Genomic DNA, 23,370 nt, shown 5'->3' on the forward strand with positions numbered 1-23,370 from the left:
ATGAAATTTACCAAATGAAACACCATAAAAGAAACAAATTGTCAAGTCTGTCATCCACCTTCTGCAATGTGATATTTGCTCACAGGTATAACTATATCACCTGCACAGTTTCATAATAAATGCTCATTTCTCATATTACTTATACAAAAAATACCCAGTTAATTGGACATCACCATATCTTGACATTGAAGCATACTCTGTACTCTTGGTTTCTTTATGATTAAGTTTTGTTTCATATTGCATCATTTCAATTCCGGTCACTTACAACTTCAAAATTTTACATAAGTGCTAACACCAACAATTACTTTATTTTGTAAGACATTTAGAAGTAATTTGATTTTTTTTATAAATTTTTCCTTTCAGCTTACTTATTTTGCTAAGAATAATGACTACATTTAAGGAAAGACAAACAGTCATATTCTTTGGTTATGGAAGCAAAGATGTGGGCTTGTTTGCTTATCAATAACCAAATTCTTGATTCAGTTTTTACAGAAAGTATATTTATCATCTAAAGCACCGCAATCAGTAAACAAACCATTGCTCATAAATTATCTCGTGGCGCAACGGTAGCGCGTCTGACTCCAGATCAGAAGGTTGCGTGTTCAAATCACGTCGGGGTCAATTACCATTTTGAAGATGAAATTTACCAAATGAAACACCATATAAGAAACAAATTGCTAAGTCTGTCATCCACCTTCTGTAATGTGATATTTGCTCACAGATATAACTATATCACCTGCACAGTTTCATAATAAATGCCCATTCTGCTCATTTCTCATAATACTTATACAAAAATACCCAGTTAATTTGACATCACCATATCTTGACATTGAAGCATACTCTGTACTCTTGGTTTCTTTATGATTAAGTTTTGTTTCATATTGCATCATTTCAATTCCGGTAACTTACATCTTCAAAAATTTACATAAGTGCTAACACCAACAATTACTTTATTTTGTAAGACATTTAGAAGTAATTTTATTTTTTTGATCAATTTTTCCTTTCAGCTTACTTATTTTGTTAAGAATAATGACTTTACATTTAAGGAAAGACAAACAGTCATATTCTTTGGTTATGGAAGCAAAGATGTGGGCTTGTTTGCTTATCAATAACAAATTCTTGATTCAGTTTTTACAGAAAGTATATTTATCGTCTAAAGCACCGCAATCAGTAAACAAACCATTGCTCATAAATGACCTTGTGGCGCAACGGTAGCGCGTCTGACTCCAGATCAGAAGGTTGCGTGTTCAAATCACGTCGGGGTCAATTACTATTTCGAAGATGAAATTTACCAAATGAAACACCATATAAGAAACAAATTGCTAAGTCTGTCATCCACCTTCTGTAATGTGATATTTGCTCACAGATATAACTATATCACCTGCACAGTTTCATAATAAATGCTCATTTCTCATAATACTTATACAAAAAATACCACGTTAATTGGACATTACCATATCTTGACATTGAAGCATACTCTGTACTCTTGGTTTCTTTATGACTAAGTTTTGTTTCATATTGCATCATTTCAATTCCGGTCACAGACAACTTCAAAATTTTACATAAGTGCTAACACCAACAATTACTTTATTTTGTAAGACATTTAGAAGTAATTTGATTTTTTTGATCAATTTTTCCTTTCAGCTTACTTATTTTGCTAAGAATAATGACTTTACATTTAAGGAAAGACAAACAGTCATATTCTTTGGTTATGGAAGCAAAGATGTGGGCTTGTTTGCTTATCAATAACCAAATTCTTGACTCAGTTTTTACAGAAAGTATATTTATCGTCTAAAGCACCGCAATAAGTAAACAAACCATTGCTCATAAATGACCTCGTGGCACAACGGTAGCGCGTCTGACTCCAGATCAGAAGGTTTCATGTTTAAATCACGTCGGGGTCAATTACCATTTTGAAGATGAAATTTACCAAATGAAACACCATAAAAGAAACAAATTGCCAAGTCTGTCATCCACCTTCTGTAATGTGATATTTGCTCACAGGTATAACTATATCACCTGCACAGTTTCATAATAAATGCCATTTCTACTCATTTCTCATATTACTTATACAAAAAATACCCAGTTAGTTGGAAATTACCATATCTTGACATTGAAGCATACTCTGTACTCTTGGTTTCTTTATGATTAAGTTTTGTTTCATATTGCATCATTTCAATTCCGGTCACAGACAACTTCAAAATTTTACATAAGTGCTAACACCAACAATTACTTTATTTTGTAAGACATTTAGAAGTAATTTGATTTTTTTGATCAATTTTTCCTTTCAGCTTACTTATTTTGCTAAGAATAATGACTACATTTAAGGAAAGACAAACAGTCATATTCTTTGGTTATGGAAGCAAAGAAGTGGGCTTGTTTGCTTATCAATAACCAAATTCTTGATTCAGTTTTTACAGAAAGTATATTTATCGTCTAAAGCACCGCAATCAGTAAACAAACCATTGCTCATAAATGACCTTGTGGCGCAACGGTAGCGCGTCTGACTCCAGATCAGAAGGTTGCGTGTTCAAATCACGTCGGGGTCAATTACCATTTTGAAGATGAAATTTACTAAATGAAACACCATAAAAGAAACAAATTGCCAAGTCTGTCATCCACCTTCTGTAATGTGATATTTGCTCACAGGTATAACTATATCACCTGCACAGTTTCATAATAAATGCCCATTCTGCTCATTTCTCATATTACTTATACAAAAAATACCCAGTTAATTGGACATCACCATATCTTGACATTGAAGCATACTCTGTACTCTTGGTTTCTTTATGATTAAGTTTTGTTTCATATTGCATCATTTCAATTCCGGTCACTTACAACTTCAAAATTTTACATAAGTGCTAACACCAACAATTACTTTATTTTGTAAGACATTTAGATGTAATTTGATTTTTTTTTATACATTTTTCCTTTCAGCTCACTTATTTTGCTAAGAATAATGACTACATTTAAGGAAAAGACAAACAGTCATATTCTTTGGTTATGGAAGCAAAGATGTGGGCTTGTTTGCTTATCAATAACCAAATTCTTGATTCAGTTTTTACAGAAAGTATATTTATCGTCTAAAGCACCGCAATCAGTAAACAAACCATTGCTCATAAATGATCTTGTGGCGCAACGGTAGCGCGTCTGACTCCAGATCAGAAGGTTGCGTGTTCAAATCACGTCGGGGTCAATTACCATTTTGAAGATGAAATTTACCAAATGAAACACTATAAAAGAAACAAATTGCCAAATCTGTCATCCACCTTCTGTAATGTGATATTTGCTCACAGGGATAACTATATCACCTGCACAGTTTCATAATAAATGTCCATTCTGCTCATTTCTCATAATACTTATGCAAAAATAACCCAGTTTATTGGAAATTACCATATCTTGACATTGAAGCATACTCTGTACTCTTGGTTTCTTTATGATTAAGTTTTGTTTCATATTGCATCATTTCAATTCCGGTAACTTACATCTTCAAAATTTTACATAAGTGCTAACACCAACAATTACTTTATTTTGTAAAACATTTAGAAGTAATTTGATTTTTTTGATCAATTTTTCCTTTCAGCTTACTTATTTTTGAAGATGAAATTTACCAAATGAAACACCATAAAAGAAACAAATTGCCAAGTCTGTCATCCACCTTCTGTAATGTAATATTTGCTCACAGGGATAACTATATCACCTGCACAGTTTCATAATAAATGTCCATTCTGCTCATTTCTCATAATACTTATGCAAAAATAACCCAGTTTATTGGAAATTACCATATCTTGACATTGAAGCATACTCTGTACTCTTGGTTTCTTTATGACTAAGTTTTGTTTCATATTGCATCATTTCAATTCCGGTCACAGACAACTTCAACATTTTACATAAGTGCTAACACCAACAATTACTTTATTTTGTAAGACATGTAGAAGTAATTTGATTTTTTTGATCAATTTTTCCTTTCAGCTTACTTATTTTGCTAAGAATAATGACTTTACATTTAAGGAAAGACAAACAGTCTTATTCTTTGGTTATGGAAGCAAAGATGTGGGCTTGTTTGCTTATCAATAACCAAATTCTTGATTCAGTTTTTACAGAAAGTATATTTATCGTCTAAAGCACCGCAATCAGTAAACAAACCATTGCTCATAAATGACCTTGTGGCGCAATGGTAGCGTGTCTGACTCCAGATCTAGAAGGTTGCGTGTTCAAATCACGTCGGGGTCAATTACCATTTTGAAGATGAAATTTACCAAATGAAACACTATAAAAGAAACAAATTGCCAAGTCTGTCATCCACCTTTTGTAATGTGATATTTGCTCACAGGGATAACTATATCACCTGCATAGTTTCATAATAAATGTCCATTCTGCTCATTTCTCATAATACTTATGCAAAAATATCCCAGTTTATTGGAAATTACCATATCTTGACATTGAAGCATACTCTGTACTCTTGGTTTCTTTATGACTAAGTTTTGTTTCATATTGCATCATTTCCATTCCGGTCACAGACAACTTCAAATTTTTACATAAGTGCTAACACCAACAATTACTTTATTTTGTAAGACATTTAGAAGTAATTTGATTTTTTTTGATCAATTTTTCCTTTCAGCTTACTTATTTTGCTAAGAATAATGACTTTACATTTAAGGAAAGACAAACAGTCATATTCTTTGGTTATGGAAGCAAAGATGTGGGCTTGTTTGCTTATCAATAACCAAATTCTTGATTCAATTTTTACAGAAAGTATATTTATCGTCTAAAGCACCGCAATCAGTAAACAAACCATTGCTCATAAATGACCTTGTGGCGCAACGGTAGCGCGTCTGACTCCAGATCAGAAGGTTGCGTGTTCAAATCACGTCGGGGTCAATTACCATTTCGAAGATGAAATTTACCAAATGAACCACCGTAAAAGAAACAAATTGCCAAGTCTGTCATCCACCTTCTGTAATGTGATATTTGCTCACAGGTATAACTATATTACCTGCACAGTTTCATAATAAATGCCCATTCTACTCATTTCTTATATTACTTATACAAAAAATACCCAGTTAGTTGGAAATTACCATATCTTGACATTGAAGCATACTCTGTACTCTTGGTTTCTTTATGATTAAGTTTTGTTTCATATTGCATCATTTCAATTCCGGTAACTTACATCTTCAAAATTTTACATAAGTGCTAACACCAACAATTACTTTATTTTGTAAGACATTTAGAAGTAATTTGATTTTTTTGATACATTTTTCCTTTCAGCTTACTTATTTTGCTAAGAATAATGACTACATTTAAGGAAAGACAAACAGTCATATTCTTTGGTTATGGAAGCAAAGATGTGGGCTTCTTTGCATATCAATAACCAAATTCTTGATTCAGTTTTTACAGAAAGTATATTTATCGTCTAAAGCACCACAATCAGTAAACAAACCATTGCTCATAAATGACCTCGTGGCGCAACGGTAGCGTGTCTGACTCCATATCAGAAGGTTGCGTGTTCAAATCATGTCGGGGTCAATTACCATTTTGAAGATGAAATTTACCAAATGAAACACCATAAAAGAAATAAATTGCCAAGTCTGTCATCCACCTTCTGTAATGTGATATTTGCTCACAGGGATAACTATATCACCTGCACAGTTTCATAATAAATGCTCATTTCTCATAATACTTATACAAAAAATACCCAGTTAATTTGACATCACCATATCTTGACATTGAAGCATACTCTGTACTCTTGGTTTCTTTATGACTAAGTTTTGTTTCATATTGCATCATTTCAATTCCGGTCACAGACAACTTCAAAATTTTACATAAGTGCTAACACCAACAATTACTTTATTTTGTAAGACATTTAGAAGTAATTTGATTTTTTTGATCAATTTTTCCTTTCAGCTTACTTATTTTGCTAAGAATAATGACTACATTTAAGGAAAGACAAACAGTCATATTCTTTGGTTATGGAAGCAAAGACGTGGGCTTGTTTGCTTATCAATAACCAAATTCTTGATTCAGTTTTTACAGAAAGTATATTTATCGTCTAAAGCACTGCAATCAGTAAACAAACCATTGCTCATAAATGACCTCGTGGTGCAACAGTAGCGCGTCTGACTCCAGATCAGAAGGTTGCATGTTCAAATCACGTCGGGGTCAATTACCATTTTGAAGATGAAATTTACCAAATGAAACACCATAAAAGAAACAAATTGCCAAGTCTGTCATCCACCTTCTGTAATGTGATATTTGCTCACAGGGATAACTATATCACCTGCACAGTTTCATAATAAATGCCCATTCTGCTCATTTCTCATAATACTTATACAAAAATACCCAGTTAATTTGACATCACCATATCTTGACATTGAAGCATACTCTGTACTCTTGGTTTCTTTATGATTAAGTTTTGTTTCATATTGCATCATTTCAATTCCGGTAACTTACATCTTCAAAATTTTACATAAGTGCTAACACCAACAATTACTTTATTTTGTAAGACATTTAGAAGTAATTTTATTTTTTTGATCAATTTTTCCTTTCAGCTTACTTATTTTGCTAAGAATAATGACTTTACATTTAAGGAAAGACAAACAGTCATATTCTTTGGTTATGGAAGCAAAGATGTGGGCTTGTTTGCTTATCAATAACCAAATTCTTGATTCAGTTTTTACAGAAAGTATATTTATCGTCTAAAGCACTGCAATCAGTAAACAAACCATTGCTCATAAATGACCTCGTGGCACAACGGTAGCGCGTCTGACTCCAGATCAGAAGGTTGCGTGTTCAAATCACGTCGGGGTCAATTACCATTTTGAAGATGAAATTTACCAAATGAAACACCATAAAAGAAACAAATTGCCAAGTCTGTCATCCACCTTCTGTAATGTGATATTTGCTCACAGGGATAACTATATCACCTGCACAGTTTCATAATAAATGCCCATTCTGCTCATTTCTCATAATACTTATACAAAAAATACCCAGTTAATTTGACATCACCATATCTTGACATTGAAGCATACTCTGTACTCTTGGTTCCTTTATGATTAAGTTTTGTTTCATATTGCATCATTTCAATTCCGGTAACTTACATCTTCAAAATTTTACATAAGTGCTAACACCAACAATTACTTTATTTTGTAAGACATTTAGAAGTAATTTTATTTTTTTGATCAATTTTTCCTTTCAGCTTTCTTATTTTGCTAAGAATAATGACTACATTTAAGGAAAGACAAACAGTCATATTCTTTGGTTATGGAAGCAAAGATGTGGGCTTGTTTGCTTATCAATAACCAAATTCTTGATTCAGTTTTTACAGAAAGTATATTTATCGTCTAAAGCACCGCAATCAGTAAACAAACCATTGCTCATAAAAGACCTCGTGGCGCAACGGTAGCGCGTCTGACTCCAGATCAGAAGGTTGCGTGTTCAAATCACGTTTTGGTCAATTACCATTTTGAAGATGAAATTTACCAAATGAAACACCATAAAAGAAACAAATTGTCAAGTCTGTCATCCACCTTCTGCAATGTGATATTTGCTCACAGGTATAACTATATCACCTGCACAGTTTCATAATAAATGCTCATTTCTCATATTACTTATACAAAAAATACCCAGTTAATTGGACATCACCATATCTTGACATTGAAGCATACTCTGTACTCTTGGTTTCTTTATGATTAAGTTTTGTTTCATATTGCATCATTTCAATTCCGGTCACTTACAACTTCAAAATTTTACATAAGTGCTAACACCAACAATTACTTTATTTTGTAAGACATTTAGAAGTAATTTGATTTTTTTTATAAATTTTTCCTTTCAGCTTACTTATTTTGCTAAGAATAATGACTACATTTAAGGAAAGACAAACAGTCATATTCTTTGGTTATGGAAGCAAAGATGTGGGCTTGTTTGCTTATCAATAACCAAATTCTTGATTCAGTTTTTACAGAAAGTATATTTATCATCTAAAGCACCGCAATCAGTAAACAAACCATTGCTCATAAATGATCTCGTGGCGCAACGGTAGCGCGTCTGACTCCAGATCAGAAGGTTGCGTGTTCAAATCACGTCGGGGTCAATTACCATTTTGAAGATGAAATTTACCAAATGAAACACCATAAAAGAAACAAATTGCCAAGTCTGTCATCCACCTTCTGTAATGTGATATTTGCTCACAGGGATAACTATATCACCTGCACAGTTTCATAATAAATGCCCATTCTGCTCATTTCTCATAATACTTATACAAAAATACCCAGTTAATTTGACATCACCATATCTTGACATTGAAGCATACTCTGTACTCTTGGTTTCTTTATGATTAAGTTTTGTTTCATATTGCATCATTTCAATTCCGGTAACTTACATCTTCAAAAATTTACATAAGTGCTAACACCAACAATTACTTTATTTTGTAAGACATTTAGAAGTAATTTTATTTTTTTGATCAATTTTTCCTTTCAGCTTACTTATTTTGTTAAGAATAATGACTTTACATTTAAGGAAAGACAAACAGTCATATTCTTTGGTTATGGAAGCAAAGATGTGGGCTTGTTTGCTTATCAATAACAAATTCTTGATTCAGTTTTTACAGAAAGTATATTTATCGTCTAAAGCACCGCAATCAGTAAACAAACCATTGCTCATAAATGACCTTGTGGCGCAACGGTAGCGCGTCTGACTCCAGATCAGAAGGTTGCGTGTTCAAATCACGTCGGGGTCAATTACTATTTCGAAGATGAAATTTACCAAATGAAACACCATATAAGAAACAAATTGCTAAGTCTGTCATCCACCTTCTGTAATGTGATATTTGCTCACAGATATAACTATATCACCTGCACAGTTTCATAATAAATGCTCATTTCTCATAATACTTATACAAAAAATACCACGTTAATTGGACATTACCATATCTTGACATTGAAGCATACTCTGTACTCTTGGTTTCTTTATGACTAAGTTTTGTTTCATATTGCGTCATTTCAATTCCGGTCACAGACAACTTCAAAATTTTACATAAGTGCTAACACCAACAATTACTTTATTTTGTAAGACATTTAGAAGTAATTTGATTTTTTTGATCAATTTTTCCTTTCAGCTTACTTATTTTGCTAAGAATAATGACTTTACATTTAAGGAAAGACAAACAGTCATATTCTTTGGTTATGGAAGCAAAGATGTGGGCTTGTTTGCTTATCAATAACCAAATTCTTGACTCAGTTTTTACAGAAAGTATATTTATCGTCTAAAGCACCGCAATAAGTAAACAAACCATTGCTCATAAATGACCTCGTGGCACAACGGTAGCGCGTCTGACTCCAGATCAGAAGGTTTCATGTTTAAATCACGTCGGGGTCAATTACCATTTTGAAGATGAAATTTACCAAATGAAACACCATAAAAGAAACAAATTGCCAAGTCTGTCATCCACCTTCTGTAATGTGATATTTGCTCACAGGTATAACTATATCACCTGCACAGTTTCATAATAAATGCCATTTCTACTCATTTCTCATATTACTTATACAAAAAATACCCAGTTAGTTGGAAATTACCATATCTTGACATTGAAGCATACTCTGTACTCTTGGTTTCTTTATGATTAAGTTTTGTTTCATATTGCATCATTTCAATTCCGGTCACAGACAACTTCAAAATTTTACATAAGTGCTAACACCAACAATTACTTTATTTTGTAAGACATTTAGAAGTAATTTGATTTTTTTGATCAATTTTTCCTTTCAGCTTACTTATTTTGCTAAGAATAATGACTACATTTAAGGAAAGACAAACAGTCATATTCTTTGGTTATGGAAGCAAAGAAGTGGGCTTGTTTGCTTATCAATAACCAAATTCTTGATTCAGTTTTTACAGAAAGTATATTTATCGTCTAAAGCACCGCAATCAGTAAACAAACCATTGCTCATAAATGACCTTGTGGCGCAACGGTAGCGCGTCTGACTCCAGATCAGAAGGTTGCGTGTTCAAATCACGTCGGGGTCAATTACCATTTTGAAGATGAAATTTACTAAATGAAACACCATAAAAGAAACAAATTGCCAAGTCTGTCATCCACCTTCTGTAATGTGATATTTGCTCACAGGTATAACTATATCACCTGCACAGTTTCATAATAAATGCCCATTCTGCTCATTTCTCATATTACTTATACAAAAAATACCCAGTTAATTGGACATCACCATATCTTGACATTGAAGCATACTCTGTACTCTTGGTTTCTTTATGATTAAGTTTTGTTTCATATTGCATCATTTCAATTCCGGTCACTTACAACTTCAAAATTTTACATAAGTGCTAACACCAACAATTACTTTATTTTGTAAGACATTTAGATGTAATTTGATTTTTTTTTATACATTTTTCCTTTCAGCTCACTTATTTTGCTAAGAATAATGACTACATTTAAGGAAAAGACAAACAGTCATATTCTTTGGTTATGGAAGCAAAGATGTGGGCTTGTTTGCTTATCAATAACCAAATTCTTGATTCAGTTTTTACAGAAAGTATATTTATCGTCTAAAGCACCGCAATCAGTAAACAAACCATTGCTCATAAATGATCTTGTGGCGCAACGGTAGCGCGTCTGACTCCAGATCAGAAGGTTGCGTGTTCAAATCACGTCGGGGTCAATTACCATTTTGAAGATGAAATTTACCAAATGAAACACTATAAAAGAAACAAATTGCCAAATCTGTCATCCACCTTCTGTAATGTGATATTTGCTCACAGGGATAACTATATCACCTGCACAGTTTCATAATAAATGTCCATTCTGCTCATTTCTCATAATACTTATGCAAAAATAACCCAGTTTATTGGAAATTACCATATCTTGACATTGAAGCATACTCTGTACTCTTGGTTTCTTTATGATTAAGTTTTGTTTCATATTGCATCATTTCAATTCCGGTAACTTACATCTTCAAAATTTTACATAAGTGCTAACACCAACAATTACTTTATTTTGTAAAACATTTAGAAGTAATTTGATTTTTTTGATCAATTTTTCCTTTCAGCTTACTTATTTTTGAAGATGAAATTTACCAAATGAAACACCATAAAAGAAACAAATTGCCAAGTCTGTCATCCACCTTCTGTAATGTAATATTTGCTCACAGGGATAACTATATCACCTGCACAGTTTCATAATAAATGTCCATTCTGCTCATTTCTCATAATACTTATGCAAAAATAACCCAGTTTATTGGAAATTACCATATCTTGACATTGAAGCATACTCTGTACTCTTGGTTTCTTTATGACTAAGTTTTGTTTCATATTGCATCATTTCAATTCCGGTCACAGACAACTTCAACATTTTACATAAGTGCTAACACCAACAATTACTTTATTTTGTAAGACATGTAGAAGTAATTTGATTTTTTTGATCAATTTTTCCTTTCAGCTTACTTATTTTGCTAAGAATAATGACTTTACATTTAAGGAAAGACAAACAGTCTTATTCTTTGGTTATGGAAGCAAAGATGTGGGCTTGTTTGCTTATCAATAACCAAATTCTTGATTCAGTTTTTACAGAAAGTATATTTATCGTCTAAAGCACCGCAATCAGTAAACAAACCATTGCTCATAAATGACCTTGTGGCGCAATGGTAGCGTGTCTGACTCCAGATCTAGAAGGTTGCGTGTTCAAATCACGTCGGGGTCAATTACCATTTTGAAGATGAAATTTACCAAATGAAACACTATAAAAGAAACAAATTGCCAAGTCTGTCATCCACCTTCTGTAATGTGATATTTGCTCACAGGGATAACTATATCACCTGCATAGTTTCATAATAAATGTCCATTCTGCTCATTTCTCATAATACTTATGCAAAAATATCCCAGTTTATTGGAAATTACCATATCTTGACATTGAAGCATACTCTGTACTCTTGGTTTCTTTATGACTAAGTTTTGTTTCATATTGCATCATTTCCATTCCGGTCACAGACAACTTCAAATTTTTACATAAGTGCTAACACCAACAATTACTTTATTTTGTAAGACATTTAGAAGTAATTTGATTTTTTTTGATCAATTTTTCCTTTCAGCTTACTTATTTTGCTAAGAATAATGACTTTACATTTAAGGAAAGACAAACAGTCATATTCTTTGGTTATGGAAGCAAAGATGTGGGCTTGTTTGCTTATCAATAACCAAATTCTTGATTCAATTTTTACAGAAAGTATATTTATCGTCTAAAGCACCGCAATCAGTAAACAAACCATTGCTCATAAATGACCTTGTGGCGCAACGGTAGCGCGTCTGACTCCAGATCAGAAGGTTGCGTGTTCAAATCACGTCGGGGTCAATTACCATTTCGAAGATGAAATTTACCAAATGAACCACCGTAAAAGAAACAAATTGCCAAGTCTGTCATCCACCTTCTGTAATGTGATATTTGCTCACAGGTATAACTATATTACCTGCACAGTTTCATAATAAATGCCCATTCTACTCATTTCTTATATTACTTATACAAAAAATACCCAGTTAGTTGGAAATTACCATATCTTGACATTGAAGCATACTCTGTACTCTTGGTTTCTTTATGATTAAGTTTTGTTTCATATTGCATCATTTCAATTCCGGTAACTTACATCTTCAAAATTTTACATAAGTGCTAACACCAACAATTACTTTATTTTGTAAGACATTTAGAAGTAATTTGATTTTTTTGATACATTTTTCCTTTCAGCTTACTTATTTTGCTAAGAATAATGACTACATTTAAGGAAAGACAAACAGTCATATTCTTTGGTTATGGAAGCAAAGATGTGGGCTTCTTTGCATATCAATAACCAAATTCTTGATTCAGTTTTTACAGAAAGTATATTTATCGTCTAAAGCACCACAATCAGTAAACAAACCATTGCTCATAAATGACCTCGTGGCGCAACGGTAGCGTGTCTGACTCCATATCAGAAGGTTGCGTGTTCAAATCATGTCGGGGTCAATTACCATTTTGAAGATGAAATTTACCAAATGAAACACCATAAAAGAAATAAATTGCCAAGTCTGTCATCCACCTTCTGTAATGTGATATTTGCTCACAGGGATAACTATATCACCTGCACAGTTTCATAATAAATGCTCATTTCTCATAATACTTATACAAAAAATACCCAGTTAATTTGACATCACCATATCTTGACATTGAAGCATACTCTGTACTCTTGGTTTCTTTATGATTAAGTTTTGTTTCATATTGCATCATTTCAATTCCGGTAACTTACATCTTCAAAATTTTACATAAGTGCTAACACCAACAATTACTTTATTTTGTAAGACATTTAGAAGTAATTTGATTTTTTTGATACATTTTTCCTTTCAGCTTACTTATTTTGCTAAGAATAATGACTACATTTAAGGAAAGACAAACAGTCATATTCTTTGGTTATGGAAGCAAAGATGTGGGCTTGTTTGCTTATCAATAACCAAATTCTTGATTCAGTTTTTACAGAAAGTATATTTATCGTCTAAAGCACCGCAATCAGTAAACAAACCATCGCTCATAAATGACCTTGTGGCGCAACGGTAGCGCGTCTGACTCCAGATCAGAAGGTTGCGTGTTCAAATCACGTCGGGGTCAATTACCATTTTGAAGATGAAATTTACTAAATGAAACACCATAAAAGAAACAAATTGCCAAGTCTGTCATCCACCTTCTGTAATGTGATATTTGCTCACAGGTATAACTATATCACCTGCACAGTTTCATAATAAATGCCCATTCTGCTCATTTCTCATATTACTTATACAAAAAATACCCAGTTAATTGGACATCACCATATCTTGACATTGAAGCATACTCTGTACTCTTGGTTTCTTTATGATTAAGTTTTGTTTCATATTGCATCATTTCAATTCCGGTCACTTACAACTTCAAAATTTTACATAAGTGCTAACACCAACAATTACTTTATTTTGTAAGACATTTAGAAGTAATTTGATTTTTTTGATCAATTTTTCCTTTCAGCTTACTTATTTTGCTAAGAATAATGACTCCATTTAAGGAAAGACAAACAGTCATATTCTTTGGTTATGGAAGCAAAGACGTGGGCTTGTTTGCTTATCAATAACCAAATTCTTGATTCAGTTTTTACAGAAAGTATATTTATCGTCTAAAGCACCGCAATCAGTAAACAAACCATTGCTCATAAATGACCTCGTGGCGCAACGGTAGCGCGTCTGACTCCAGATCAGAAGGTTGCGTGTTCAAATCATGTCGGGGTCAATTACCATTTTGAAGATGAAATTTACCAAATGAAACACCATAAAAGAAACAAATTGCCAAGTCTGTCATCCACCTTCTGTAATGTGATATTTGCTCACAGGGATAACTATATCACCTGCACAGTTTCATAATAAATGCCCATTCTGCTCATTTCTCATAATACTTATACAAAAATACCCAGTTAATTTGACATCACCATATCTTGACATTGAAGCATACTCTGTACTCTTGGTTTCTTTATGATTAAGTTTTGTTTCATATTGCATCATTTCAATTCCGGTAACTTACATCTTCAAAATTTTACATAAGTGCTAACACCAACAATTACTTTATTTTGTAAGACATTTAGAAGTAACTTTATTTTTTTGATCAATTTTTCCTTTCAGCTTACTTATTTTGCTAAGAATAATGACTTTACATTTAAGGAAAGACAAACAGTCATATTCTTTGGTTATGGAAGCAAAGATGTGGGCTTGTTTGCTTATCAATAACCAAATTCTTGATTCAGTTTTTACAGAAAGTATATTTATCATCTAAAGCACCGCAATCAGTAAACAAACCATTGCTCATAAATGACCTCGTAGCACAACGGTAGCGCGTCTGACTCCAGATCAGAAGGTTGTGTGTTCAAATCACGTTGGGGTCAATTACTATTTTGAAGATGAAATTTACCAAATGAAACACTATAAAAGAAACAAATTGCCAAGTCTGTCATCCACCTTCTGTAATGTGATATTTGCTCACAGGGATAACTATATCACCTGCACAGTTTCATAATAAATGTCCATTCTGCTCATTTCTCATAATACTTATGCAAAAATAACCCAGTTTATTGGAAATTACCATATCTTGACATTGAAGCATACTCTGTACTCTTGGTTTCTTTATGATTAAGTTTTGTTTCATATTGCATCATTTCAATTCCGGTCACTTACAACTTCAAAATTTTACATAAGTGCTAACACCAACAATTACTTTATTTTGTAAGACATTTAGAAGTAATTTGATTTTTTTGATCAATTTTTCCTTTCAGCTTACTTATTTTGCTAAGAATAATGACTTCATTTAAGGAAAGACAAACAGTCATATTCTTTGGTTATGGAAGCAAAGATGTGGGCTTGTTTGCTTATCAATAACCAAATTCTTGATTCAGTTTTTACAGAAAGTATATTTATCGTCTAAAGCACCGCAATCAGTAAACAAACTATTGCTCATAAATGACCTCGTGGCGCAACGGTAGCGCGTCTGTCTCCAGATCAGAAGGTTGCGTGTTCAAATCACGTCGGGGTCAATTACTATTTTGAAGATGAAATTTACCAAATGAAACACTATAAAAGAAACAAATTGCCAAGTCTGTCATCCACCTTCTGTAATGTGATATTTGCTCACAGGGATAACTATATCACCTGCATAGTTTCATAATAAATGTCCATTCTGCTCATTTTTCATACTTATGCAAAAAGATCCCAGTTTATTGGAAATTACCATATCTTGACATTGAAGCATACTCTGTACTCTTGGTTTCTTTATGACTAAGTTTTGTTTCATATTGCATCATTTCCATTCCGGTCACAGACAACTTCAAATTTTTACATAAGTGCTAACACCAACAATTACTTTATTTTGTAAGACATTTAGAAGTAATTTGATTTTTTTGATCAATTTTTCCTTTCAGCTTACTTATTTTGCTAAGAATAATGACTTTACATTTAAGGAAAGACAAACAGTCATATTCTTTGGTTATGGAAGCAAAGATGTGGGCTTGTTTGCTTATCAATAACCAAATTCTTGATTCAGTTTTTACAGAAAGTATATTTATCGTCTAAAGCACCGCAATCAGTAAACAAACCGTTGCTCATAAATGACCTTGTGGCGCAACGGTAGCGCGTCTGACTCCAGATCAGAAGGTTGCGTGTTCAAATCACGTCGGGGTCAATTACCATTTCGAAGATGAAATTTACCAAATGAACCACCATAAAAGAAACAAATTGCCAAGTCTGTCATCCACCTTCTGTAATGTGATATTTGCTCACAGATATAACTATATCACCTGCACAGTTTCATAATAAATGCTTATTTCTCATAATACTTATACAAAAAATACCAAGTTAATTGGACATTACCATATCTTGACATTGAAGCATACTCTGTACTCTTGGTATCTTTATGACTAAGTTTTGTTTCATATTGCATCATTTCAATTCCGGTCACAGACAACTTCAAAATTTTACATAAGTGCTAACACCAACAATTACTTTATTTATTTCAGCTTACTTATTTTGCTAAGAATAATGACTACATTTAAGGAAAGACAAACAGTCATATTCTTTGGTTATGGAAGCAAAGATGTGGGCTTGTTTGCTTATCAATAACCAAATTCTTGATTCAGTTTTTACAGAAAGTATATTTATCGTCTAAAGCACCGCAATCAGTAAACAAACCTTTGCTCATAAATGACATTGTGGCGCAACGGTAGCTTGTCTGACTCCAGATCAGAAAGTTGCGTGTTCAAATCACGTCGGGGTCAATTACCATTTTGAAGATGAAATTTACCAAATGAAACACCATAAAAGAAACAAATTGCCAAGTCTGTCATCCACCTTCTGTAATGTGATATTTGCTCACAGATATAACTCTATCACCTGCACAGTTTCATAATAAATGCTCATTTCTCATAATACTTAAACAAAAAATACCAAGTTAATTGGACATTACCATATCTTGACATTGACGCATACTCTGTACTCTTGGTTTCTTTATGACTAAGTTTTGTTTCATATTGCATCATTTCAATTCCGGTCACAGACAACTTCAATATTTTACATAAGTGCTAACACCAACAATTACTTTATTTTGTAAGACATTTAGAAGTAATTTGATTTTTTTGATCAATTTTTCCTTTCAGCTTACTTATTTTGCTAAGAATAATGACTACATTTAAGGAAAGACAAACAGTCATATTCTTTGGTTATGGAAGCAAAGATGTGGGCTTGTTTGCTTATCAATAACCAAATTCTTGATTCAGTTTTTACAGAAAGTATATTTATCGTCTAAAGCACCGCAATCAGTAAACAAACCATTGCTCATAAATGACCTCGTGGCGCAACGGTAGCGCGTCTGACTCCAGATCAGAAGGTTGCGTGTTCAAATCACGTCGGGGTCAATTACCATTTTGAAGATGAAATTTACCAAATGAAACACCATAAAAGAAACAAATTGCCAAGTCTGTCATCCACCTTCTGTAATGTGATATTTGCTCACAGGGATAACTATATCACCTGCACAGTTTCATAATAAATGCTCATTTCTCATAATACTTATACAAAAAATACCCAGTTAATTTGACATCACCATATCTTGACATTGAAGCATACTCTGTACTCTTGGTTTCTTTATGATTAAGTTTTGTTTCATATTGCATCATTTCAATTCCGGTAACTTACATCTTCAAAATTTTACATAAGTGCTAACACCAACAATTACTTTATTTTGTAAGACATTTAGAAGTAATTTGATTTTTTTGATACATTTTTCCTTTCAGCTTACTTATTTTGCTAAGAATAATGACTACATTTAAGGAAAGACAAACAGTCATATTCTTTGGTTATGGAAGCAAAGATGTGGGCTTGTTTGCTTATCAATAACCAAATTCTTGATTCAGTTTTTACAGAAAGTATATTTATCGTCTAAAGCACCGCAATCAGTAAACAAACCATTGCTCATAAATGACCTCGTGGCGCAACGGTAGCGCGTCTGACTCCAGATCAGAAGGTTGCGTGTTCAAATCACGTCGGGGTCAATTACCATTTTGAAGATGAAATTTACTAAATGAAACACCATAAAAGAAACAAATTGCCAAGTCTGTCATCCACCTTCTGTAATGTGATATTTGCTCACAGGTATAACTATATCACCTGCACAGTTTCATAATAAATGCCCATTCTGCTCATTTCTCATATTACTTATACAAAAAATACCCAGTTAATTGGACATCACCATATCTTGACATTGAAGCATACTCTGTACTCTTGGTTTCTTTATGATTAAGTTTTGTTTCATATTGCATCATTTCAATTCCGGTAACTTACATCTTCAAAATTTTACATAAGTGCTAACACCAACAATTACTTTATTTTGTAAGACATTTAGAAGTAATTTGATTTTTTTTGATCAATTTTTCCTTTCAGCTTACTTATTTTTGAAGATGAAAGTTACCAAATGAAACACCATAAAAGAAACAAATTGCCAAGTCTGTCATCCACCTTCTGTAATGTGATATTTGCTCACAGGGATAACTATATCACCTGCACAGTTTCATAATAAATGTCCATTCTGCTAATTTCTCATAATACTTATGCAAAAATAACCCAGTTTATTGGAAATTACCATATCTTGACATTGAAGCATACTCTGTACTCTTGGTTTCTTTATGACTAAGTTTTGTTTCATATTGCATCATTTCAATTCCGGTCACAGACAACTTCAAAATTTTACATAAGTGCTAACACCAACAATTACTTTATTTTGTAAGACATATAGAAGTAATTTGATTTTTTTTATCAATTTTTCCTTTCAGCTTACTTATTTTGCTAAGAATAATGACTTTACATTTAAGGAAAGACAAACAGTCATATTCTTTGGTTATGGAAGCAAGGATGTGGGCTTGTTTGCTTATCAATAACCAAATTCTTGATTCAGTATTTACAGAAAGTATATTGATAGTCTAAAGCACCACAATCAGTAAACAAGCTGCTGCTCATAGGTGACCTCGTGGCGCAATGGTAGCTTGTCTGACTTCAGATCAGAAGATTGTGTGTTCAAATCATCTTGGGGTCAATTACCATTTTGAAGATGAAATTTACCAAATGAAACACCATAAAAGAAACAAATTACCAAGTCTGTCATCCACCTTCTGTAATGTGATATTTGCTCACATGTATAACTATATCACCTGCACAGTTTCATAATAAATATTCATTCTGCTCCTTTCTCATATTACTTATGCAAAAAAAACATCCAGTTAGTTGGAAATTACCATATCTTGACATTGAAGCATACTCTGTACTCTTGGTTTCTTTATGATTAAGTTTTGTTTCATATTGCATCGTTTCATTTCCGGTCAAAGACAACTTCAAAATTTTACATAAGTGCTAACACCAACAATTACTTTATTTTATAAGACATTTAGAAGTAATTTGACTTTTTTGATCAATTTTTCCTTTCAGCTTACCTATTTTGTTAAAAATAATGACTTTGCACTGAAGGGGAGACAAACTGTGATATTCTTTGGTTATGGAAGCAAGGATGTGGGCTTGTTTGCTTATCAATAACCAAATTCTGGATTCAGTATTTACAGAAAGTATATTGATAGTCTAAAGCACCACAATCAGTAAACAAGCTGCTGTTCATAGGTGACCTCGAGGCGCAGTGGTAGCGCGTCTGACTTCAGATCAGAAAGTTGCGTGTTCAAATCTTTTTGGGGTCAATTACCATTTTGAAGAAGAAATTTACCAAATGAAACACCATAAAAGAAACAAATTACCAAGTCTGTCATCCACCTTCTGTAATGTGATATTTACTCACAGGGATAACTATATCACCTGCACAGTTCCATAATAAATATCCATTCTGCTCATTTCTCATAATACTTATGAAAAAATAACCCAGTTTATTGGAAATTACCATATCTTGACATTGAAGCATACTCTGTACTCTAGGTTTCTTTATGACTAAGTTTTGTTAAATATTGCATCATTCAATTCCGGTCACAGACAACTTCAAAATTTAATATAAATGCTAACACCAACAATTACTTTATTTTGTAAGACATATAGAAGTGATTTGATTTTTTTTGATCAATTTTTCCTTTCAGCTTACTTATTTTGCTAAGAATAATGACTTTACATTTAAGGAAAGACAAACAGTCATATTCTTTGGTTATGGAAGCAAAGATGTTGGCTTGTTTGTTTATCAATAATCAAATTCTTGATTCAGAATAATGACTTTACATTTAAGGAAAGACAAACAGTCATATTCTTTGGTTATGGAAGCAAAGATGTGGGCTTGTTTGCTTATCAATAACCAAATTCTTGATTCAGTTTTCACAGAAAGTATATTTATCGTCTAAAGCACCGCAATCAGTAAACAAACCATTGCTCTTAAATGACCTCGTGGCGCAACGGTAGCGCGTCTGACTCCAGATCAAAAGGTTGCGTGTTCAGATCACGTCGGGGTCAATTACCATTTTGAAGATGAAATGTACCAAATGAAACACCATAAAAGAAAGAAATTGCCAAGTCTGTCATCCACCTTCTGTAATGTGATATTTGCTCACAGGTATAACTATATCACCTGCACAGTTTCATAATAAATGCCCATTCTGCTCATTTCTCATAATACTTATGCAAAAATAACCCAGTTTATTGGAAATTACCATATATTGACATTGAAGCATACTCTGTACTCTAGGTTTCTTTATGACTAAGTTTTGTTTCATATTGCATCATTCAATTCCGGTCACAGACAACTTCAAAATTTTACATAAGTGCTAACACCAACAATGACTTTATTTTGAAAGACATTTAGAAGTGATTTGATTTTTTTGATCAATTTTTCCTTTCAGCTTACTTATTTTGCTAAGAATAATGACTTTACATTTAAGGAAAGACAAACAGTCATATTCTTTGGTTATGGAAGCAAAGATGTTGGCTTGTTTGTTTATCAATAATCAAATTCTTGATTTAGTTTTTACAGAAAGTATATTTATCGTCTAAACCACCGCATTCAGTAAACAAACCATTGCTCATAAATGACCTCGTGGCGCAACGGTAGTGCTTCTGACTCCAGATCAGAAGGTTGCGTGTTCAAATCATGTCGGGTTCAGAAACCATTTGGAAAATGAAATGTACCACATGAAACACCATAAAAGAAACAAATTGCCAAGTCTGTCATCCACATTCTGTAATGTGATATTTGCTCACAGGTGTAACTATATCACCTGCACAGTTTCATAATAACTATCCATTCTGCTCATTTCTCATATTACTTATACAAAAAATACCCAGTTAGTTGGAAATTACTATATCTTGACATTGAAGCACACTCTGTACTCTTGGTTTCTATATGATTAAGTTTTGTTTTATATTGCATCATTCAATTCCGGTCACAGACAACTTCAAAATTTTACATAAGTGCTAACACCAACAATGACTTTATTTTGTAAGACATTTAGAAGTGATTTGATTTTTTTGATCAATTTTTCCTTTCAGCTTACTTATTTTGCTAAGAATAATGACTTTACATTTAAGGAAAGACAAACAGTCATATTCTTTGGTTATGGAAGCAAAGATGTGGGCTTGTTTGCTTATCAATAACCAAATTCTTGATTCAATTTTTACAGAAAGTATATTTATCGTCTAAAGCACCGCAATCAGTAAACAAACAATTGCTCATAATTGACCTTGTGGCGCAACGGTAGAACGTCTGACTCTAGATCAGAAGGTTGCGTGTTCAAATCACGTCAGGGTCATTTACCATTTTGAAGATGAAATTTACCAAATGAAACACCATAAAAGAAACAAACTGCCAAGTCTGTCATCCACCTTCTGTAATGTGATATTTGCTCACAGGGATAACTATATCACCTGCACAGTTTCATAATATTTGCTTATTTCTCATAATACTTATACAAAAAATACCCAGTTAATTGGACATTACCATATCTTGACATTGAAGCATACTCTGTACTCTAGGTTTCTTTATGACTAAGTTTTGTTTCATATTGCATCATTCAATTCCGGTCACAGACAACTTCAAAATTTTACATAAGTGCTAACACCAACAATTACTTTATTTTGTAAGACATATAGAAGTAATTTGATTTTTTTGATCAATTTTTCCTTTCAGCTTACTTATTTTGCTAAGAATAATGACTTTATATTTAAGGAAAGACAAACAGTCATATTCTCTGGTTATGGGAGCAAAGATGTGGGCTTGTTTGCTTATCAATAACCAAATTCTTGATTCAGTTTTTACAGAAAGTATATTGATTGTCTAAAGCACCAAAATCAGTAAACAAGCCACTGCTTATAATTGACCTCGTGGCGCAACGGTAGCACGTCTGACTCCAGATCAGAAGGTTGCGTGTTCAAATCACGTCGGGGTCATTTACCATTTTGAAGATGAAATTTACCAAATGAAACACCATAAAAGAAACAAATTACAAAGTCTGTCATCCACCTTCTGTAATGTGATATTTGCTCACAGGGATAACAATATCACCTGCACAGTTTCATAATAAATGTCCATTCTGCTCATTTCTCATAAAACTTATGCAAAAATAAACCAGTTTATTGGAAATTACCATATATTGACATTGAAGCATACTCTGTACTCTAGGTTTCTTTATGACTAAGTTTTGTTTCATATTGCATCATTCAATTCCGGTCACAGACAACTTCAAAATTTTATATAAATGCTAACACCAACAATTACTTTATTTTGTAAGACATATAGAAGTGATTTGATTTTTTTGATCAATTTTTCCTTTCAGCTTACTTATTTTGCTAAGAATAATGACTTTACATTTTAGGAAAGACAAACAGTCATATTCTTTGGTTATGGAAGCAAAGATGTTGGCTTGTTTGTTTATCAATAATCAAATTCTTGATTCAGAATAATGACTTTACATTTAAGGAAAGACAAACAGTCATATTCTTTGGTTATGGAAGCAAAGATGTGGGCTTGTTTGCTTATCAATAACCAAATTCTTGATTCAGTTTTCACAGAAAGTATATTTATCGTCTAAAGCACCGCAATCAGTAAACAAACCATTGCTCTTAAATGACATCGTGGCGCAACGGTAGCGCGTTTGACTCCAGATCAAAAGGTTGCGTGTTCAGATCACGTCGGGGTCAATTACCATTTTGAAGATGAAAAGTACCAAATGAAACACCATAAAAGAAAGAAATTGCCAAGTCTGTCATCCACCTTCTGTAATGTGATATTTGCTCACAGGTATAACTATATCACCTGCACAGTTTCATAATAAATGCCCATTCTGCTCATTTCTCATAATACTTATGCAAAAATAACCC

General features: G+C 32.8%; 26 non-coding genes across 26 annotated transcripts; all 26 read left to right on the forward strand.

Moving 5' to 3' along the window:
* Window positions 1-549: 549 nt before the first annotated feature.
* On the forward strand, window positions 550-621 carry TRNAW-CCA (transfer RNA tryptophan (anticodon CCA)). The gene has a single exon. It is a non-coding gene; the product is annotated as a tRNA-Trp (tRNA).
* Window positions 622-1,194: 573 nt separating this feature from the next.
* Window positions 1,195-1,266, forward strand: TRNAW-CCA (transfer RNA tryptophan (anticodon CCA)). The gene has a single exon. It is a non-coding gene; the product is annotated as a tRNA-Trp (tRNA).
* Window positions 1,267-2,477: 1,211 nt separating this feature from the next.
* On the forward strand, window positions 2,478-2,549 carry TRNAW-CCA (transfer RNA tryptophan (anticodon CCA)). The gene has a single exon. It is a non-coding gene; the product is annotated as a tRNA-Trp (tRNA).
* Window positions 2,550-3,124: 575 nt separating this feature from the next.
* On the forward strand, window positions 3,125-3,196 carry TRNAW-CCA (transfer RNA tryptophan (anticodon CCA)). The gene has a single exon. It is a non-coding gene; the product is annotated as a tRNA-Trp (tRNA).
* A 964-nt stretch (window positions 3,197-4,160) lies between these two features.
* TRNAW-CCA (transfer RNA tryptophan (anticodon CCA)) lies at window positions 4,161-4,233 on the forward strand. The gene has a single exon. It is a non-coding gene; the product is annotated as a tRNA-Trp (tRNA).
* A 576-nt stretch (window positions 4,234-4,809) lies between these two features.
* TRNAW-CCA (transfer RNA tryptophan (anticodon CCA)) lies at window positions 4,810-4,881 on the forward strand. The gene has a single exon. It is a non-coding gene; the product is annotated as a tRNA-Trp (tRNA).
* A 573-nt stretch (window positions 4,882-5,454) lies between these two features.
* TRNAW-CCA (transfer RNA tryptophan (anticodon CCA)) lies at window positions 5,455-5,526 on the forward strand. Its single transcript has one exon. It is a non-coding gene; the product is annotated as a tRNA-Trp (tRNA).
* A 1,210-nt stretch (window positions 5,527-6,736) lies between these two features.
* TRNAW-CCA (transfer RNA tryptophan (anticodon CCA)) lies at window positions 6,737-6,808 on the forward strand. The gene has a single exon. It is a non-coding gene; the product is annotated as a tRNA-Trp (tRNA).
* Window positions 6,809-7,381: 573 nt separating this feature from the next.
* On the forward strand, window positions 7,382-7,453 carry TRNAW-CCA (transfer RNA tryptophan (anticodon CCA)). The gene has a single exon. It is a non-coding gene; the product is annotated as a tRNA-Trp (tRNA).
* Window positions 7,454-8,017: 564 nt separating this feature from the next.
* On the forward strand, window positions 8,018-8,089 carry TRNAW-CCA (transfer RNA tryptophan (anticodon CCA)). Its single transcript has one exon. It is a non-coding gene; the product is annotated as a tRNA-Trp (tRNA).
* A 573-nt stretch (window positions 8,090-8,662) lies between these two features.
* On the forward strand, window positions 8,663-8,734 carry TRNAW-CCA (transfer RNA tryptophan (anticodon CCA)). Its single transcript has one exon. It is a non-coding gene; the product is annotated as a tRNA-Trp (tRNA).
* Window positions 8,735-9,945: 1,211 nt separating this feature from the next.
* TRNAW-CCA (transfer RNA tryptophan (anticodon CCA)) lies at window positions 9,946-10,017 on the forward strand. The gene has a single exon. It is a non-coding gene; the product is annotated as a tRNA-Trp (tRNA).
* A 575-nt stretch (window positions 10,018-10,592) lies between these two features.
* On the forward strand, window positions 10,593-10,664 carry TRNAW-CCA (transfer RNA tryptophan (anticodon CCA)). The gene has a single exon. It is a non-coding gene; the product is annotated as a tRNA-Trp (tRNA).
* A 964-nt stretch (window positions 10,665-11,628) lies between these two features.
* Window positions 11,629-11,701, forward strand: TRNAW-CCA (transfer RNA tryptophan (anticodon CCA)). The gene has a single exon. It is a non-coding gene; the product is annotated as a tRNA-Trp (tRNA).
* Window positions 11,702-12,277: 576 nt separating this feature from the next.
* TRNAW-CCA (transfer RNA tryptophan (anticodon CCA)) lies at window positions 12,278-12,349 on the forward strand. Its single transcript has one exon. It is a non-coding gene; the product is annotated as a tRNA-Trp (tRNA).
* Window positions 12,350-12,922: 573 nt separating this feature from the next.
* Window positions 12,923-12,994, forward strand: TRNAW-CCA (transfer RNA tryptophan (anticodon CCA)). The gene has a single exon. It is a non-coding gene; the product is annotated as a tRNA-Trp (tRNA).
* Window positions 12,995-13,558: 564 nt separating this feature from the next.
* TRNAW-CCA (transfer RNA tryptophan (anticodon CCA)) lies at window positions 13,559-13,630 on the forward strand. Its single transcript has one exon. It is a non-coding gene; the product is annotated as a tRNA-Trp (tRNA).
* Window positions 13,631-14,203: 573 nt separating this feature from the next.
* TRNAW-CCA (transfer RNA tryptophan (anticodon CCA)) lies at window positions 14,204-14,275 on the forward strand. The gene has a single exon. It is a non-coding gene; the product is annotated as a tRNA-Trp (tRNA).
* A 574-nt stretch (window positions 14,276-14,849) lies between these two features.
* On the forward strand, window positions 14,850-14,921 carry TRNAW-CCA (transfer RNA tryptophan (anticodon CCA)). Its single transcript has one exon. It is a non-coding gene; the product is annotated as a tRNA-Trp (tRNA).
* A 573-nt stretch (window positions 14,922-15,494) lies between these two features.
* On the forward strand, window positions 15,495-15,566 carry TRNAW-CCA (transfer RNA tryptophan (anticodon CCA)). The gene has a single exon. It is a non-coding gene; the product is annotated as a tRNA-Trp (tRNA).
* Window positions 15,567-16,138: 572 nt separating this feature from the next.
* On the forward strand, window positions 16,139-16,210 carry TRNAW-CCA (transfer RNA tryptophan (anticodon CCA)). The gene has a single exon. It is a non-coding gene; the product is annotated as a tRNA-Trp (tRNA).
* A 1,156-nt stretch (window positions 16,211-17,366) lies between these two features.
* TRNAW-CCA (transfer RNA tryptophan (anticodon CCA)) lies at window positions 17,367-17,438 on the forward strand. Its single transcript has one exon. It is a non-coding gene; the product is annotated as a tRNA-Trp (tRNA).
* Window positions 17,439-18,002: 564 nt separating this feature from the next.
* On the forward strand, window positions 18,003-18,074 carry TRNAW-CCA (transfer RNA tryptophan (anticodon CCA)). Its single transcript has one exon. It is a non-coding gene; the product is annotated as a tRNA-Trp (tRNA).
* Window positions 18,075-20,439: 2,365 nt separating this feature from the next.
* On the forward strand, window positions 20,440-20,511 carry TRNAW-CCA (transfer RNA tryptophan (anticodon CCA)). The gene has a single exon. It is a non-coding gene; the product is annotated as a tRNA-Trp (tRNA).
* Window positions 20,512-22,368: 1,857 nt separating this feature from the next.
* On the forward strand, window positions 22,369-22,440 carry TRNAW-CCA (transfer RNA tryptophan (anticodon CCA)). Its single transcript has one exon. It is a non-coding gene; the product is annotated as a tRNA-Trp (tRNA).
* Window positions 22,441-23,118: 678 nt separating this feature from the next.
* On the forward strand, window positions 23,119-23,190 carry TRNAW-CCA (transfer RNA tryptophan (anticodon CCA)). The gene has a single exon. It is a non-coding gene; the product is annotated as a tRNA-Trp (tRNA).
* Window positions 23,191-23,370: the final 180 nt, after the last annotated feature.

This window comes from Pseudophryne corroboree, chromosome 6 (assembly GCF_028390025.1).
Source record: "Pseudophryne corroboree isolate aPseCor3 chromosome 6, aPseCor3.hap2, whole genome shotgun sequence".
NCBI classification, from domain to species: Eukaryota; Metazoa; Chordata; class Amphibia; order Anura; family Myobatrachidae; genus Pseudophryne; species Pseudophryne corroboree.